At 36.8% G+C, this 19,942-nt stretch overlaps 1 protein-coding gene and 1 pseudogene across 3 annotated transcripts in view; both read right to left on the bottom strand.

Moving 5' to 3' along the window:
• The window catches only part of Erbb4 (erb-b2 receptor tyrosine kinase 4), a 1,095,063-nt gene that overhangs the window by 805,015 nt on the left and 270,106 nt on the right, over window positions 1–19,942 (bottom strand). The window lies entirely within an intron of this gene.
• On the bottom strand, window positions 11,585–11,675 carry LOC129684066 (U6 spliceosomal RNA; annotated as a pseudogene).

Raw genomic sequence — 19,942 nt, 5'->3', positions numbered from 1 at the left:
AGAAAGAAAGAAAGAAAGAAAGAAAGAAAGAAAGAAAGAAAGAAAGAGAAAGAAAGAGTCACTCTACATAATGTACATAATGGCAAAACTATACAAGCAAAATGAAACACAACTTTTGACATCTGGGAAAGAATGCCTGGTTTGCTTTAGGTACAAAAAAGGCCAGTGTTTAAAGGAAAAGTTAGCTGGTACAAGTGGTAAAGAGACGAAGTTCAAGGAGGATGGGTGAGAAGGTATAGCTATCTCTTCTGCTTTATTTTACTCAAATAAATAAAGGAAAGCATGGGAAGTTTGTACAGCAGAATGGTGTGACACTTTTATACTTTGGCTTCATGTTTTTAACGGACAAAAGAGTAATGGGCTCAGAACCAAGGAAACAAAGACAAGATGTTACTGTGATGGTCCAAAGGCAAGGAACAGATTGCTTACACTGGGAGTGATGCCGGAACTGTCAAGGTGAAGTTAGATGCTACAAACACTGCAAGGACGATTCTCCAGAATGCATGATATCTGTATGTAGGCTGTGAAACAGAGAAAACTGAATTTCCTGAGATGTTTAACTTGGACAACTGGGAGAATGTAGTTGCTATGTAGACAGCTTGTAAGATACAAATAATCTGTGAGCCATTAGTACACACATACATGTATGGTTAATAAATATAAAGGTGTGTATGATTAAACATAGAGAGAAAACCGTCATAAAACTAAGGCTCGTGGTGCATGTCAACTTTTAGAAGTTGAAAGAGAAAAGACAAATGAGCAAAGAAGACAGAGAGGAGCAGAAAGGCAGTAGTTAGTATGGGAGTGTAAAGACCCCTTAATAAGAGGATGCAAATCAGTAGTAAAGGACTTGCCTAGCATACGCAAGGCCCTGGACCTGATTCCCCAGCAGCAAAAAAGAAAGAAGATTAAGAATTCTACAAGGTCTACAAGGTAAGTATCCTAGGTGGAAAGTGCTGCTGACAAACCCAGAATGATGGAGACCTAAAGCATGAGCATGCAGCACGTATATTTCAGTGTTCACCAGGACACAAGTCCTTAGGGAAGAATAACTTTGCAGAACAAGAGGTTTAACAGAAAGAAAAAAAAATACTGAAAACAGTTGAAGACAGCAAAATTTAGGCACACTTATCAGGGTTTTTTTTTTTTTTTTTTTGACAATGAACACCATAGGGGTGCCCAATTATAAAGGTATGGTCCAATAAACAGCTTTAAAAAAGAACATAAATTTTAGTCCAATAATGTGTCATAAAAGAGAGTTACAAGGGTCATGTCTATATGAAGATGACAATAAATTGCATGAGACTGTTGTATGGTTTGATATAGGTCAAAACCATGGAAAAATATATTAAATTACAGGAGATAAGATAAAACATCTTATCTATTGATAGGAATAGCACAGGTGTTATGGTGGAAACAAATCTTCCATTATATATACATATGTGTGTGTATATTACAGTATACAGACTATAAATTTTAGTGCCACATTTTCATAGGATTTCAGCGATAGCCAGGAGACATTCAGACATGTAATCAAAAAGTACATTAATACAAGAAAGCATCTGTGGATCAGCTTGCATAACAGTGTTTGCATTTTCCTAACACTCATGACGGTTTGACATTCACAGCGTATGTTTACACCGGGGAAAGTCTCCAGTTATAGATTACACGCTTCATTACTTCACTTCTCTTAGAATTAAAAATGTCTACAGATTTGTTGTATTTATTGTGAATAAACATGGTTGCGGGTTGGCAATGAAACACAAAACAATCTGTCATGGTTCAAGTGCTTTTTTGCTAACATACTGTTTTAAAACTTGATACAACCTTTTATTAGTTTTCTAAATCTATATATGGTCAACTTAAATGTTAAAAGTAAGGAATAAAGGTAATGAAATACTTTATGGTACCAATGCTAACGAAAAACTAAAGAATATCTCATAGTCCTGCTCATGAAAATATGCTTTGGAATATGACTGTACTCTAGCACATATAGGTCTTCCATTTATTTTAGCAGAATTAAACCGAATAGCTTCATTCTCTTCTTTGCTAAACCAGTTATTCCTTCTTTTGGTTTCATGTACATTGAAAATCCATGTTTTAAACATGGGATCATGTTACATGAAGATTTCTGAAGTGGGGACCTGTGATTCTGCATTTCCAATGAAGGTCTTAGCTTGTGTCATGCTATTTGTTATAGGGATATAGAATAGCAAAGGTACCTCAAATATTCAATACTTGGCATTTGCACAGATTGAGGGAATTAATTGTTTCATACTAGATTTTTGTTTGAAGTACAATTACACAGTATTTAATTTGATTTTTGGATATGTATATTCCTTTAAGAGTTTATAAAAGCAGTATAAAGAATTTCAAAACATCTGTAAAGGATGCAGCAGGCCTCAACTAAAAACAAAAACAAAACCCCTAATAATTCTTAAATACAAAAGCACTCGCCCTTTATTTATGAGGTTATTGCTTACATGCAGTTCAAAGCCCAATTTTAGACAAATCTACCCCGTAGGTAACAACATCAAAGAAATGGAAATTAAATTGTAACGAAGACTTATATGCCAGTGCTACACGCTGATCACACCACAAAAGAAACAAAGCAACCAGATGACACTGTTTAAAATTACAGTTCTGAGGCTGAGGATAAACATTTTAAACCAACTGAACAAAGCCCTTCAAGGGAAGCAATATCCAGAAAGTCAGAGTTGTCTCAGAAGATGTCCTATCGGGACTGCCAGTGGATGTGTAGTTTTGTTTATGGAGACGGCAAGCACTGCAAAGGGAGAAGATAGTTTGATGCCAAAGGGTTGGCTCTCATAAAGCGAAGAGATGTCTCTGAAACATGGAAGAAATTTCCATGCTCAAATGTTTACGTGTTAAAAGAGGACAAATGACATGCCACAAAGGTCTGATGTCACAAGAATCGTTTATACTACTGCAAGCTAGTGGCAAAAACAACGCTAAATAGCAGGTTTTATAGTAAACGTTTTGTCATATTTTATTAGTTTCAGAGATGCTATCTGATAAAGTGTATTTATTAGACAGTGAGATAAGACTTGTTGGGCTGGTAATACAATCCATTCTACCTTAGATTATCTGAGGCCGATTGGCTGCAACCTATTCTCTTTTTAAACACAGAGGCATCCAAGCACATGATTTTTCTGTGCGATAAAATGATGTGGAATCGATTACATGTCACAGTAGTACTTTACATCTGTGGAATCTTCTCCGTGTCTAATATCCCAGGGCGCTCATGAAAATATTCACTTCACTAATTACCTTAATTAAGAAGGTATATTTTACTACAATGGCCAGAGGTTGACTGTGCGGAAGTCTGAACAAGACCTGCACAGCAGCTGAAGCATTGTGCAAAAGCTGGTCTGGCTCATGAGCTAAGAGATAAACTAAGTTCCTCCTTGAATAAGTGACTGATTCAGAAAATTTTCATTTCTAATGAATGCGACCTGATTTTTTGATCCATAATAGTACACTACAAAAGGCACGCTTGGCTCAAACTGCCAATAATTTCTGATGTGAAAATAAGAAACCCAAGGCAAACATGAATAAAATAATTTCAGCATGTTACGAGGGACTAGACTACCAACTCTTGAGAGCAGGAATATGTTAAAACATGTTAATTCATTCAGATCTGCAGATATGTTCAAGCAAGTTGCCATGTGTTATTTATTATAAGATGATTTATTTAACAAATGCATCAATTTATTTTCATGTACTGGAGTCTCAAAACCGTCTTCATAAGATAATACACAAAATCACTCTGTTGATATAAATCATCATTTCTATTTTAAAATTATAATTAATTATAATTTTATTTACATAATTCAAGATTTTGTTATCTGAGTTGGGTACTCTCTTCTTCCTATTTATCTGCCTCGTTATCTTCATTTTATTACTCAAAGAACTGCATTCAGTTGCTTTTTTGGACCATCGTGAGTTAGATTTAAAATAAAAAATGAACAGAAACCAAGGATTGTACATCAAGGAAAGGAAAAAGAGTAAGTAATCCGTGACTTACTTTGTCAGACTCTCCTAGCGATGAATGTGATATTATCCAACTGTTACTAAGGACCTTACTGCATCAACAACTATGTTATGTGCTTTATCTTATCTGCTCGCTACTGGAAAAGGTCTTGCTATCATCATGTCGCTCCACCTCAGTGAGGGTTACAGAGATGCTTTCTCTTAGGTCTACATTGTTTCAAAACTCAACTGGATAAAAGAGGTGAGCTTTTCTCTAAATGCTAAACCCTTTAGTCACAGTCTAAAGTCCTCAAGTGTTAAAATAGTTGAGTGTGCACCAAATGGTATTAGTAGGTAAAAGAAAACCAATAACTTCATCTAAAATGTGGATTCCAGGGAGATTAAAATGGGAGTATTTTATTTCCCCAAATAACCAGATCTATTATATTTTCCATAGAATATGGAATTCACCTATGGGCTACATGGCCATCTCCCTCACAATGCATCATAAATATCAAGCAGTTATGGTTCACTTTATCTCTAATTAAGGCCAATGATTTTTTTTGGTTTTTATTTAAATATTGGTAGAATTTTTATAAATAATACACAATAATAAGAACAATCCCGAATAATGTAGCATCGATCCCTTTTAGTATATATTATTTATTTTTATGATTTTTGAAGTTAAATTTTGTCTTCTACCTTCTAAAGAACTCTGATGAGGAGCTTTGGTTTAAGAAACAAAATTCACTAAAATCTCAGTAACAAAAGTATTGGAAACTGAAAGTTTAGTCGCCTTGCCCAGTGTTGCATAAACAATCAAGAATTGTTAGAAATCACTCTAAATGCAGACCTGCTTCAGACATAAAATTTAATTCTCCTAATTAAGCAAGCAAACTTTTTGTACTTTCTAATAAGTATAATATTGTCTATTGTGGTAATCTAAGGAGAAATAAATTAAGATCCCTCTGGCAAACAAAATCTCATTAAATGCATGACTATCTAGGAGCCATGTAAAGAAATCACGGTCTACTGACCAAGGAAGCGTAATTGACAGTCAATAAAAAAGGATCACAATCTGTCATTGATTCAAGTATTTCTCCTTGAGAAAATATCCTCATTATTCTACAAGTTCGGTTTAGATTTCTCCCATATTTAAATAATATACATACACTTAGAAGATTTACAATGATTTAAAATATTTCAAAATTCTAATGTATAAATTGTAACAGGTATAGAATTATTGGACCAACAGTATGAGTATTACCAAAATTAAAAGTGCAGTTATGATTCTATATTCTTATGTCCCTCAACAGAGGAATGGATACAGATATTGTGGTACATTTACACAATGGAATACTACTCAGCTATTAAAAACAAGGAAATCTTGAAATTTGCAGGCAAATGGTGAGAACTAGAAAAGATCATCTTGATTAAGGTAACCCAGAAGCAGAAAGACACACATGGTATATACTCACTTATAAGTGGATTTTAGCCACATAATATAGGATAAAGACACTAAAATCTATACTCCTAAAGAATCTATACAGGAAACAGGACAGGAGCCTACCACAGAGGCCCTCTGAAAGACTCTACCCTGCAAGATATCAAAGCAGATGCTGTGACTTATAGCCAAACTTTGGGCAGAGTGCAGGAAATCTTATGAAAGAAGTGAGAGACAGTAAGACCTGGAGAGGACAGGAGCTCCACAAGGAGAGCAACAGAACAAAAAATCTGTGTACAGGGGTCTTTTCTGAGACTGATCCTCCAACCAAGGACCATTCATGGATATAACCTAAAACTCCTGCACATATGTAGCCCATGGTGGCTCGGTATCCATGAGGGTTCCCTAGTAATGGGAACAGGGACTGCCTCTGACATGAATTGATTGGCCTGCTCTTTGATCACCTCCCCCTCGGGGTGTGTGTGTGTGTGTGTGTGTGCAGCTTTACCAGGCCACAGAGGAAGACAATGCAGCCAGTCCTGATGAGACCTGATAGACTAGGTTCAGAAGGAAGGGGAAGAGGTCCTCCCCTAGCAGTGGACTGGGGGACGGTCATGTGTGGAGAAGAGGGAGGGAGAGTGGAATTGGGAGGAGAAAAAGGAGGAAGCTACAGGTGGGATACAAAGTGAATAAACTGTAATTAATAAACATTTTATACAAGCAAAAAAGCATGCATAACAAAAGAGAAAACAAGTTCTCAAAAAAAAAAAAAAAAGCTAAACAAGTAAGACCCTAGGGAAGATGCTCAATCCTCATTCAGAAGAACAAACGTGATAGACATTGGAGGCAGGAGAAGACAGGGGACAGGACAGAAGCTTACAACAGATAGCTTCTGAAAGACTCTACTGACAGAGGTATCAAAGCAGATGCTGAGATTCATAGCCAAACTTTGGGCAGAGTGCAGGGACTATTAAGAAAGAAGGGGGAGACAGAAAGCCCTGGAGGGGACATGAGCTCTAAAACCTTCGAAAGGAGACCAACAAAATTCAAAATAACTAAGCCCTGGGGGCCCTGCAGCGACTGATACCCCAACCAAGGTCAATGCATGGAGTGGATATAAAACCCCTGGTCAAATGCAGAACATAGACTCAGTATCCAAGTTGAGACCCTAGTAAGGGGAGTAGGAGCTTTCTCTGGTATGAACTCAGTGACAGGCTCTCTAATCACCTCCCCTTGAGGGGTGCAGCCTTACCGGGCCACAGAGGAAGATAATGCAACCAGTCCGGATTAGACCTGATGGGCCACTGTAATTGAAGGGGAGGGGGAACTCCCTTATCAGTGGACTAGGAGGGACATAGGGAGAAAAAGAGAGGGAGGGTTGGATTGGAAGAAGACAAAGGAGGCGGTCACAGCCAGGATACAAATTGAACAAATTTTAATAAATGATAATAATAAAAAAAGAAAAAAAGAAATTTCAATTTTTAAAAGGCCATTTAGGTTCTCAGTGTCAAAGACTTGGGAAACTCCATGCACTTGTTGCAAAACAATATATTATGGTTTTTACCTTCTGGAATCAAGTCACTGATGATTTCTCTTGAGAGTTACATTAACCCAAATCTAAAGGAAGAAAATCTTCACTTTTACATAACTACTCAAATATTTTCTGTTTTTTTTTAATTAACTAGAATTGAATCATAGAATTTTATTAATATGAACTAGTGATCCTCCTGCCTCTGTCTCCTTCAGCAAATCCTACTGATGAGTGTCACCACAACTGGCAAAAGATCAAAACATGAAAGGATTATCATGCTGGAGAAGATGTGTAGAAAGAGGAATCCTCTTCATTGCTGGTGGGAATGTAAACTTGTACAAACACTTTGGAAATCAATCTGGTACTTTCTCATAAAAGTAGGAATAGTGCTACCTCAATTGATCCAACTATACCACTCCTATGCATATATCCAAAATATGCTAAAGTATATAACCAGGATATTTGCTCAAACATTTTCATAGCAGCTTTATTTGTAATGACCAGAATCTGGAAACACCCTAGATGTCCCTCAACAGAGAAATGCACACAGAAATTATGGTACATTCACACAATGGAATACTACTCAGCTATTAAAAACAAGGAAATCATGAAAATTTCAGGCAAATGCTGGGGACTAGAAAAGATCATCCTGAGTGAGGTAATCTAGAAGCAGAAAGATACATATGATATATACTCACTTATAAGTAGATATTAGCCATATGATATAAGATAAACATACTAAAATCTAAGCTCCCAAAGAAGCTAAACAACATGAGGACCCAAAGGAAGATGTTTAATCGTCATTCAGAAGGGCAAACAGATTAGATATCAGAAGTAGGACAAGTAAAGGAACAGGACAGGAGCCTTCCACAGAGGACTTCTGAAAGACTACCCATCAGGGTATTGAAGGAGATGTTGGGAGCAAAGCCCTGGGACCCTTCCTAAGGGCCTGACCTGCCAGATAAGCACCGGGCACCAGCAGGCCATAGCTTCTTACAACCCATTGTTCCCAAAACTGTTTGCTTTGGGACACATCCGTGACCACCGATGTGACCACCGATGTGATCTTCGGGCCTTGTAACTCTTTAACCCACCTTCTTAGCCTTGGGAACTTCTCACCAAGGGTCTTGGTATTTTTCCACTATTACTTCCCTTTCTCGCCCCTCTCCCCCGCCCTGCCAAAACCACGTTTTAAAAGAAACACCAAAGTTCAATAAAGGGGACACTTGACCGGCAACCGTCTGCTTGTGTCCTTTCTCTCTCTCCCCCATCTTTTTCAGGATTGACCCCCTTCACCCCCACGAATAACTGAGTCCCGCGGGGCGGGACAAGGAGATACTGAAACTCAGCCAAACTTTGGGCAGAGTGCCAGAACCCTAATGGGAAAAGGGGGAGATAGAAAGACCTGGAGGAGACAGTACTACACAAGGAGACCAACAAAGCAATACCTGGGCCCAGGGGACCTTGCAGAGACTGATACCCCAACCAAGGACAATGCATGGAGAGGACCTAAAATCCTGGCTCAGATGTTGCCCATAGAATCAGTCTCCAAGTAGGTTCCTTAGTAATGGGAGCAGGGGCCTGCTCTGACATGAAATCATTGGCCAGCTCTTTGATCACCTCCTCCTGGGGATGCAGCCTTGCCAGACCACAGATGAAGATGATGCAGCCAGCCTTCATGAGACCTGATAGGCTAGGGTCAGATAGAAAAGAAGGAGGGCCTCCCTCATGAGGGAACTAGGGAAAGGGCATAGGGGGAGAAGAGGGAGGGTTGGTGGGACTCGAAATAGATGAGGGAGGTGGCTGCAGTGAGGATACAAAATGAATAAATTGTAATAAATAAATATATAAATAAAATTAAATATAAAAATAAAAAATAGAAATAAAAAATAATAATTTTAGCCATAGTTAAAGATACCATCCACTTTTACTTGAAGAGCTAAGTATATGAATAATAAAATCTTTATACTTTAAAGAGATCAAAACTAAATATTAATTTGTAATTGGTTTTCTGCATTAAAATTTCTGAAGTTCTAAATATTGCTCATGATTTTAGATGATTTGTTAATTGACAAACTATAGACTCAAATTCCTTTTTAAAATAATTCATGAGTTATACCATTTTTCTGAAAATGTTCAGATGAAATAAAGATATAATTATAGTCCGTGTAATAAATGGAATCACATAATTGATATGAAATGGTACAAATAAGATATTATTATGTAAGTTTATACTGATAAAAATTAAGTACTTGTTTTTCACTGCAATCAGCTAAGAAATACACTTTCTTGTTCTTTTCATTAAAAAAAAAAAAAAAGGATGTGAATAAAGCATTGAACCTATCTCATTAAGGTTACTAAGTAGCAACACCTGTTTCCAGAGAGGGCCACTGGAAATCACAGGGCTGGTAAACAACCAGCACAAAAATTTGCATCACATTTACCAAGCATTCAGCAAAAATAAAAGTCATGATGCTTCATAGGAATAGTGTAGTCTTGGGTCTTCCTTATTCATATCTTTTACTTTACCATTACTAAGCTCTAGACTTCTTGGCAGAATTTGTAAAGAAAAACATCGAGAAAAATCCAGAACCCAAATGGACCCAAATGAAGCCTCACCCCACTTCATCAGACCATGAAATTCATTAAAATCAGAGGAACATGAAGATAGACACCAATAACAAACTGAGGAATATAGTTTTAAAAGAGCATTTACACGTGTCTGAAGATTGTAGTAATGAAGTACTGAAATGGAAGACGTTAATGCTTGTATCTCATCACTAAACCCCATTTATAATATCGAGGTGTAAATAGTACATTTATTGTTTATAATTTACTTTTAATATATATTATGAAAATGAAATAGTGAGTAATTTTAAGGAATCTCTTAAGTAACACTGGTTCACTTCCTAAATCATCCTTTCAAATATGTTCTTGGAAGAAGTACTTGCAAAGCTCCTCACCCCAACACTAACAACCTGGTAGCCAACACTCACACTTTCTTTGTGTTGAGAAATGCCAGGGAAAGCCCCCTAAGCACAGCGATCATAAGCTGAGAAAGCAACCCTTGTTAAGCAATTACTTGCTTTTCTATTGGTGAAAATTAATGAGTGAGTCAGCCAATTGAACCCATTTATTGGAAAGATGAAGCTAAGACACACTGCAGATACCTTGCTTATAAACATGTACTGCAGGAAACAAACAAAAGAGACTCATTTGAAAGTTCGCCCTGTTAAGTAAACCAAATGTGTAAAGAATGTAATGACCTTACTTTTGTATCTCTCCGTCACACCTAAGAGTGTGATATAGTGGAAGCACCATAAAGTTAGGAGGCCAAAGAAATTGTTGATAGCAGAAATCAAGAAACAAAGGATTTGAGCAGTTAAGTTGTGTAGACAAACACATATTGATTACTGCTTTTAAAAGTAACTAAGACCCAAAAGACCCATGTTTCAATTAATGTTATCTGTTTTTGTTTTTGTTTTTTTCACATAGCATAGAACAAAGCAACCCATTTCAGCATGGTTACTTCAACACCTTTATATCATACCAGACTGCCCTGAGCAGTCTGATAACACTGATGATATTTGTGTGATTAACAAACAAGAATTCTAGTTTTAGACCACAGTGGTCTGATAAGACAAAGGGAGTATTTCAATCTTCTTGTATCTGTTGAGGCTTGCGTTTTGCCCAACTATATGGTCAATTTTGGAGAAGGTTCCATGAGGTGCTGAAAAGAAGGTATACCCTTCTGTGTTTGGGTGTTTAGGCTCTGTAGATATCTATTAGGTCCATTTGATTTAAGACCTCTGCAAGTGTCATTATTTCTCTGTTTAGCTTTTGTCTCAATGATCTGTCCCTTGGCAAGCGTGAGGTGCTGTGTGATTTAAGCTTTAAAAATGTTTCTTTGACAAATGCAGGAGCTCTTGTATTTGGTGCTTAGATGTTCAGGATTGTGACGTCCTCCTGGTGGATTTTCCTTTGATGAGAATGAAATGTCCCTCTCCATCTCTTTTGATTACTTTTGGTTGAAAGTCTATTTTATTAGATATTAGGATGGATGCTCCAGCTTGTTTTCTGGGTCCATTTGCTTGGAAAACCTTTTCCAGCCCTTTCCTCTGAGGTAGCATCTATATTTTTTGCAGAGGTGTATTTCTTGAATGCAGTGGGATGTAGGATACTGTTTCTGCAACCAATCTGTTAGTCTGTGTCTTTTTATTGAATAGTTGAGACCATTAATGTTAATAGATATTAGTGACCAATGACTGTTAATTCCTGTTACTGTTTAGTTGGTGGTGATTGTCTGTTTGTGTGCTTGTTTTCTTTTGCTTTTTTGATGTGATGGTGTCTTTATCCTGAGTTTTCTTGAGTGTAGTAGATCTTGTTGGGTTGGAGTTTTCTTTCTAGTATCTTCTGTAGGGCTGGATTGCTGTGTAAATATTGTTTATATTTAGTTATGTCATGAAATATTTTGTTTTCTCCATCTATGTTGTTTGAAAGTTTTGCTGGATATAGTAGTGTGGGTTGGCATCTGTGATCTCTAAGCATCTGCATGATATCTGCCCAGGCCCTTCTTGCTTTCATAGTCTCTGTTAAGAAATCTTGTGTGAGTCTGAAAAAATATGGAATGCTTCACAAATTTGTGTGTCTTCCTTGCACAGGGGCCATGCTAATCTTCTAAAATCTACAAATCTAAAGAAGGTAAACAACAAGAAAGACCGTAGGGAACATGCTTAATTCTCACTCAGAAGGGAAAACAGGATAGACACAGGAAGCAGTAGAAAAGAGGGAACAAGACTGGAGCCTACCACAGAGGGCTTCTGAAAGACTCCAACCAGCAGGGTACTGAAGCAGATGCTGAGAGTCACAGCTAAACTTTGGACAGACAGCAGGAAATCTTATGGAAAAAGGCTCATATAGAAGGACCTAGAGGGGACAGCGGCAGCCCCACAAGGAGACCAACAAAGCCAAAAAAAAAAAAAAAAAAAAAAAAAAAAAAAAAAAAAAAAAAAAAAAAGCAGCTGGGCCCAGGGGAGACTGCAGAGACTGATGCATCAACCAAAGACCATGCACAGAGAGAGGACCTAGATGACTTGCTCAGATATAGCCCTTCTCAGTCTCCTTGTGTGTTCCCTAGCAAGGGGAGAAGAGACAGTTTCTGACTTGAACTTGGTTGCCTTCTCCTTGGTGGGCTGACCTAGCCAGCCCACAAAGAAAGAGGATCCAGACAGTATTGATGGGACCTGATAGGTTAGGGTCAGGACTTCCCATATCAGTGGACTAGGGACGAGTGATAGGGGAGAAAGAGCAAAGGAAGGTGGGACAGGGAGGAGCTGAGAGAGGGAACTACAACCAGGATAGAAAGTGAATAAATTGTAAATAATAATGGTGGTGATGATGATGATGATGATGATGATGATGATGATAATGATAATAATAGAAAAAAAATGGCTTCTGACATTGGCTTTGCCTTGAATAAAGCACATCTCTTGACAATTCTTTTCAACTCTATAAAATGAATAGTTTTATCTGAATGTTCTCATAAGACTTCTTATGTTTAGAGTTTCATATTTTGATGAAACTGTAACACAAAACATCTAAAACATATGAAACATACTACCAAAATTCTGCACAACTATGAGAAGACACAACCCAGGGAGATAAAAGTCATTATGTCGAGATAAAGGGAACACATAAACAAGAAAGCAGATAGGAAAAAATAGACAATGAGACAAAAGTCAGATGATAAGAAACACTTTCTGGAGAGCGTTCATAGGTAGGAATAAAACACAAACATTTAACATAACATAGAGGTGGAAAAACTGCTTAACAACTATATCACGTTTTTTTTCCTACGTTATATAGGTAACGTACAAAAACTTTTCAGGATTTAGAAAATATGTAGATAGTACTTTTGACAAATAAAAAAAGAACAAAGTTGAATTTGAGTTAACACTATGTTCTTATTATAGAAATTGAAATGCAATACAAGGAAAGAAGAAAAACCTGAGTATAAGTTGGCCAAGAAAATCCACATCCACATACAATGTTAAATTCATGAGGGATTAAAAGCATTTCACCAGACTATGGTCAGGATATATTGTATGAGAGAATAATGATGATGACAATTATTGTTATTTTTGTATTTATTTTTCCACTGAGTTGGCTTAAAGACCTTAAAATTTGCAGATAAAAATAACTGAGAGTGATGTAGATAGCATGGTCAAAAAAATATCAAAAGTAATACTATTAAAAATAAAAACTAAATGTAAAAACAGAAATCTCTGAGATATTTGTTTTTAAATATTATTTTTGAAAGATATGAGTCTCTTATTAAAGTGAGATTATTCTTTATTTGCCGTAAAGAAATAAAGCAATAAAAACAGAAGAAGATCTTAGTTCTGGGGAATTTAATTACTATTATATAAAAGATACCCTGCTTAAAATATAAAGAGAAATTACAAAATTGTGTAAATATATATTTTAGTGAGAGCATAAATAACAGAATACTCTCATCATTCTTACTTGCCTAAATGGCCATATATTATTCAAAACAAAATAACAATCAACTGACTCATATGCCTTCATAATATGCATTCTAGGTTTTCTTTTAGTTTCTAATCAATTTTTATAAAAGATTTCAAAAAAATTTCCGTAAAGATAATGTGGATATAAATTACTTTTTCTGATACAGTTTTTGTTTCTCTGTGCCCCATTTTTTTAAATTGGACTATTTGGTTTGTTGGTATATAATTTCTTACGTTCTTTATATTTTCTGGATACTAGTCCTCTATCAGATGTAGGGTTGGTAAACCCAGTCTGTAGGCTGTTGTTTTGTTCTGTTGACAGTGTCCTTTGCTTTACAGAAGCTTTTCAGTTTCTCTCACAATTTCAACCCTGTTATTGTTAATAGTTAAGCAAATTGCTAGAATTGCTATCATACTTAGGAAAAGAGCTGTCAATCTTCTCTTTTTATTGTTATTATTCTGAATTTTCTGACATCACATGTCAAAAGTATATCTTTCTACCACCAGTCACAAATACCTCAACCCATCCAACACTGCATAAAAATGTCATCTTTCATCCTTACTCTGTTCTTTGATTTCATGAATGTAAGGAATACGGGAGAAAAATAAAAGAGAAATAAAAAGCAATGATAACTGATTGTTATTTAGGTATCTTTTACACCAAAAATTACAGTAATATGAACCTTTTGCTATGATGCCCTCCAAGGCTCTGAAGCATCCTGTCCAAGTTATTCCCAAGGTCTGCATGACCCTTAACACATACACAAAACTGTGGACAAGATGGGAAATAGATTAAGTAGAATTTACTTAGCGCCGCAGAACAAGGGTGATGCAGAGGATTAGAACCATTTGGGTGCTTTGACTCATACATCTGGACATTCACACTATTTCAGTGCATAACTCTGAGGAGCACATCCAATGGGAGAGTCGTTAGTCACTGCAGACACGCCAAAGTGCCTTTGTAACTTACATCAAATAAGCAACAAATCAATACTCAAGAGCCTCTTGGCACTTCTATTCTGATTTGTAATTCTTACTTATGATGGTTTCAACAGTTTACTCCAAACCCTTGGGACTTTAGTTGAAATAAAGCTATTCCCTGATAACATTAAGGGAAAGTCCAACATGAGACCCACAGGTTATAGTGGCCCTTAAATATAATAAGATACTTATATAAGAGAGATAAAAGAATGCATAGAGAAGGTGATTTGAAGACAGAGAACTTACAGTGAAGTCTCTATGTGCTAACAAGCATCAACGAGTAAAGTAACCCCCAGAATTGTGGAAAGCATGGAACAGATTTTTAAGATTTGCCATAAAGAAAAAAAAGGCCTACTGATGCATCATTTCGGGACTTCTGGCTTCCATAGCTTATACATGATCTCTATATAAAAATATTTCTAACTTGGTTAGCAAAAGAGTGGGTTTGTAAATTGTAAGTTTAAATGCATGCCTGGAGAGCCGTGAAATAAAGGACTTCTTCAAGTGTAAGTGAGAACACTTTCACAGGGAATGGCTTGCACCCCTTACACCATCTCTAGAGTACCCTGAAGTTGAGAGGATATTAAATGCTCAGATAGCAGAGACAGCAAAAATGGAAATAAAGTATGCAGCTTTTCTTGGAAAAGCTAACAATTCTTTAGAGAAAGCAAGCCTTTATCTTTATAACCAATACTATAGAAATATAATAAAAATTTTAGGTTTAGTAATCATATTTTCTCTAGTATTGAAAATGTATAATCTTTTACATTTCTTTCTAAAAATAATGTTAACTTTCTGCCCTAGTGAGAAAAACCAAAAGAAATTATAACTGATCACCAAAACTGTCATGTTTAAGCTCATTTTTTTCATATTCATATTCTCTTAAGTACCTATTTTGGCTTGTAATCTCAAAATATACATTGCAAATATTAACTATCACCTGATAGTTAATCTTAGTGGCTTTATGCCACATGACAGTAAGTTTTGAGGTACTTTCATTGGTTCATATATAAAAGTTTTATCTGTCTCCTTCTGGGATACTTCACTCAGAATGATCTTTTCTAGATCCCACCACTTGTCTGCAAATTTCATGATTTCCTCCTTTTTGATTGCTGAGTAGTATTCCATTGTGTAAAAATACCACAATTTCTGTACCCATTCCTCCGTTGATGGACATCTGGGTTGTTTCCAAGTTCTGGCTATTACAAATAAAGCTGCTATGAACATGGTTGAACAAATGTCCTTGTTGTGTACTTGAGCAAATTTTGGGTATATACCTAGGAGTGGTATAGCTGGGTCTTGAGGTAGCACTACTCCTAGTTGTCTGAGAAAGCGCCAGATTAACTTCCAAAGTGGTTGAACCAGTTTACATTCCCACCAGCAATGGAGGAGGGTTCCTTGGTATATACTCGCTTATATAGACCTACAAGATATGATAAACATAATGAAATCTACACACCTAAAGAAGATAATCAAGAAAGTGGACACAGGCGAATGTGATTAATCCTCATTTAGAAAGACAAATGGGATGTGCATTGAATGTATGACAGGAGTCTACCACAAAAGGCATCTGAAAGACTCTACCTAGCAGTGTTTCAAAGCAAACACTAAGACTCATAACCAAACCCTCGGCAGAGTGCAGGGAATCATATGAAAGAAGGGAAGTTAGTATGATATGGAAAGGATAGGAGCTCTACAAGGACCAAATATATCTGGGCACAGGGTCTTTTCTGAGACTGATACTCAACCAAGGACCATCTATGGATATAACCTAGAACTTCGGCTCGGATGTGGCCAGTGGTAGCTCAGTAACCAAGTAGTTTTCCAAAGTAAGGGGAACACGGACTATTTCTAACAGGATCTCAAGGGCAGGCTGTTTGAACCCCCCCAGGGGAGGAGCAGTCTGTTAGGCTACAGAGGAGGACTTTGCAGCCAGCCCTGAAGGTACCTGATAAAACAGGGTCAGATGAAAGGGGAGGAGGTCCTCCCCTATCAGTGGACTTGGAAAGGGGCAGGGAGGAGACCAGGGAGGGAGTGCGGGGTTGGGGAGGGAATGAGGGAGCAGGATACAGCTGGGACACAGAGTTAACAAAATGTAACTAAAAAGAAAAATAAAATAAAAAAAAAAAAGTTTTATCTGTCCTCCTAAATCAGTAAGGTTCTACACACTATCCATGTCCTCACTTTTCTTTTGGTCATGATTGGTTAGAGAGTGAGGAGTGCCTTCCGTGTTTATAAGGTGGTTATTACTTTCAGTTGAATTTGCTACAAGGGTGCTAATGCTGATAGCTCCACAGAAAGGGCCTGAGCTTCACAATCTCTCCAACGGCAAGGAGACACAAAGTGATTCACCTAAGAATAGTTGTATTATTGTCAGTTCACAATTAAACCAAATGCAATTTGTTCATGCAGAGTGTTCAGGCCCTGTTCGTGGGTACTCTTTCACCATGGAAAAAAAGATCATTGGCCATATTTACCAGTGCTGGTAGAAGGCCAAGAAGAAGCTTCTCATTAACATATACCCAGTAATTACCTAAAGCGCATAGACACATCTCATTTCTACCCTGCCATTAAGTTCACTGGACTGGAAAATGGGATTGGGCCAAGTGGAACTGTCCCAAGCACATGCACTGTATATTCCTGGAAGGCAATCTGTGGCATGCTCTACAGACCAGGAGGCTGTCTGTGCTGCAGAGAGCATACAGGGCTAGTGCTTGCAGTTTCTAGTCAAAACAATCAAGGTGGTTTAACACGGTGCGTCGTTGATCTGTTTCAAAATACAGTCATCGTTGTATCATTGTAACAAAATCTCATTTCAGTAAGAGAAATGCACTAAAATACTAATCTCATAAATGTTGAGAAATAGAAATGAATCTATCTCATCTTATGGTTTATACATAAGCCTGAGGTCCCAGGGAAGAAAAAGAGTATGTGTGCAGAAAATCCACACTCTTTGTTGGCAAAACAAAACTGTATGTTGTTGTCCTATCCTGTATAACAACTCAACAATCCTTTGACTCCCTCTGTTAAAAATACATTAAAAGCACGATTTTAAAATTGTAGATATGGTTCTAACTAAGAAGAATAGTTCCAGCCATCAAACTGACCAAATAAATAAATAAATAAATAAATAAATAAATAAATAAATAAATAAATAAATAAATAAATAGAAAATAAATGTCTAAAAGATGCTGAAGAAAATGATCAGAATTTGTATCATATTATTTGTGTGTTGAGTGTGTTTTATGTGAGAGAGAAAGGGTGTGATTCAGGTGTATAGGTTGGCAGCAAATATCTGAATCTCACTCTCCATGTAATTTACTGAAAAGAGGTGTTTGACAGATCTAGAACTAACTGTTTGGGCTCGCCAGTGGGCTTCCAGGATCTGCTTGTTTCTGATCTGCCAGCTATCATCTAGGCTACAAACACATGCTATCACGTGCCATCGTGCCCAGCTGACACAGGGGTCTGAAGTTGTGTCTTCATGTTTGCAAGCATGCTCCCACACAATGAGTCATCTCCTCAGCACCTGCCAGCAGATCTCCTTCTAACTCTAACTCAGTAACAAACCAATGCACTTCCATATCTGACCTTAGAACCACTATACATACAAATGACAATTAAGGCATTCCCAACTGATCCCTGTGTTTGAAAAGAGAGAGGCGGGTGAATAGTGAATGGGTAAAACGTATTCTATAATACAGGCAAACCCTTCTCTGCTTCAACTGTAACACAACAGACATCTCATCTTTCAATGTGTAAGTGAGTCTGGAAAGTAAATGACCAAATGCATTTTAAAATATAGAGCCAGCAGAGTCACGTGCGGTCCCTTTATGAATCAAAGTTTTTACTTCACCACGTCCTGTGTGTCACTGTAACTACTGAAGCGGCACAGGTATATAGGACACAGAGAGACACTGCATTAATCGGTCCCCACAGACCTGATGGTGCACCCTGCTGCAAAAGCAATTTTCATTTTGAACTCCAATACCCTTTAAGAGAAGAGTAGTTCTTCAAAAAATAATCATATCACGGGCTGAGTGACTTAGAGGGTCCGTTTCAATTGGAAGTGCCCCTCTCTACCTGTCTCTCACTCCCTCTTCCTTTGCCCTCAACTTTATATTTACAGATGAAATTCCTTCCATGCACTGCTGAAAACTAACAATACAGGAATAGATAGTGTTTCATTGGACATTAAATAATATTTCTTTCTTCTCAAATGCCTACCTTTTATTTCAGAATGAGGCACAGACCTCCAAAAGGAAGGATTTTTTAATCAGAATTTTCTATTTGGACAGAGAAGCAACTTGCTTATTGAATAGTTATCCACCCCATGAGAACAGTATCCAGCAACAATCAAACAAGGACCGCTAATGCAGCAGAGAATCTAGCGTGAAGCTTCAGAGATTCTTACTGGGTTGTTAGTAGCCTTTATCAGTAGACTCTAAAATGCTTTTGATTTGTTTTGGTTTTTTTTTGTTGTTGTTGTTTAGGTGATATCTCAAAATAATTATCCCCCAAACCCTAGTCTTTCATGACACTGAGGAAATGAATAAGGCACACACATCTCTCTCTAGAAGATCTACTGATAAATAAGAATGGTAGGCTAGTTTAACAGGAGAGTATGATGCTGACACAATTATTATTGTTATTAGTGGAATGGTCTTGTACACTTCTTGCTAATGAAAAATTTAAAAATCAGAATACCTTAAAATTAAGCTAACAGAACCTGAGAACTTAGAATATTTTTAATGTAAAAACAAAAGTGTCAAGGGATATTATATCCTTAGCATTTTTAATTTTGATATATTTCTATGTAGCAGAACAAAAAAATCAGCTGACATTAGTTCACTGTTTTCTATGTATCATACAACTGAAGTTCAAAGTTTGGACTCTGGACTTATCAGACAAACAAATGCCTAAGCATTCATTGTAAATGATTAAATGCTAGTCAGAGCTATTTTAAATGACAGCTGTGCACACAGAATATTAAAATGCCAAAATATTACACACCACCAAATTCAGTTGCCTCTTGCTCAACAAGCCTTAATCAAATGAGAAAAGCTAAATTGAAGAGCTGCATATTGAACATGTATTTCAATAAACCATAATGTTTGTGAAATCAGTACAAGGGAAGAAGGGATATCAATTGAAAGAAAATAATTCTCCCTGAAAATTGCCCATTTACCATTTTGCATGTACAAATTTGTGAACTATTACTGCAGACTGATACATGATAATAGACATACGCACATAGGCATCAAGATCCCAGAATTTACATACATGTTAAAAAACAAAAACATAACCTCACCAACTCATATCAGAATAAAGCTAGATGGCCCATTTACTCTAGATTACTTCAATTTATAACTTTCAGGTGACTACTTTAATGGAGAAAAATCAGTATTTAACTCATGCTTTTGTTGATTTACTTGAATAAAATAACTCTCCCTCAACCACAAAACC

The sequence above is a fragment of the Psammomys obesus genome, unplaced genomic scaffold (genome assembly GCF_907164565.1).
Source record: "Psammomys obesus unplaced genomic scaffold, mPsaObe1.curated_primary_1811, whole genome shotgun sequence".
Taxonomy (NCBI): Eukaryota; Metazoa; Chordata; class Mammalia; order Rodentia; family Muridae; genus Psammomys; species Psammomys obesus.
Note: the sequence above shows the minus strand (reverse complement) of the source record. Positions and strands in the feature narration are given on the sequence as shown.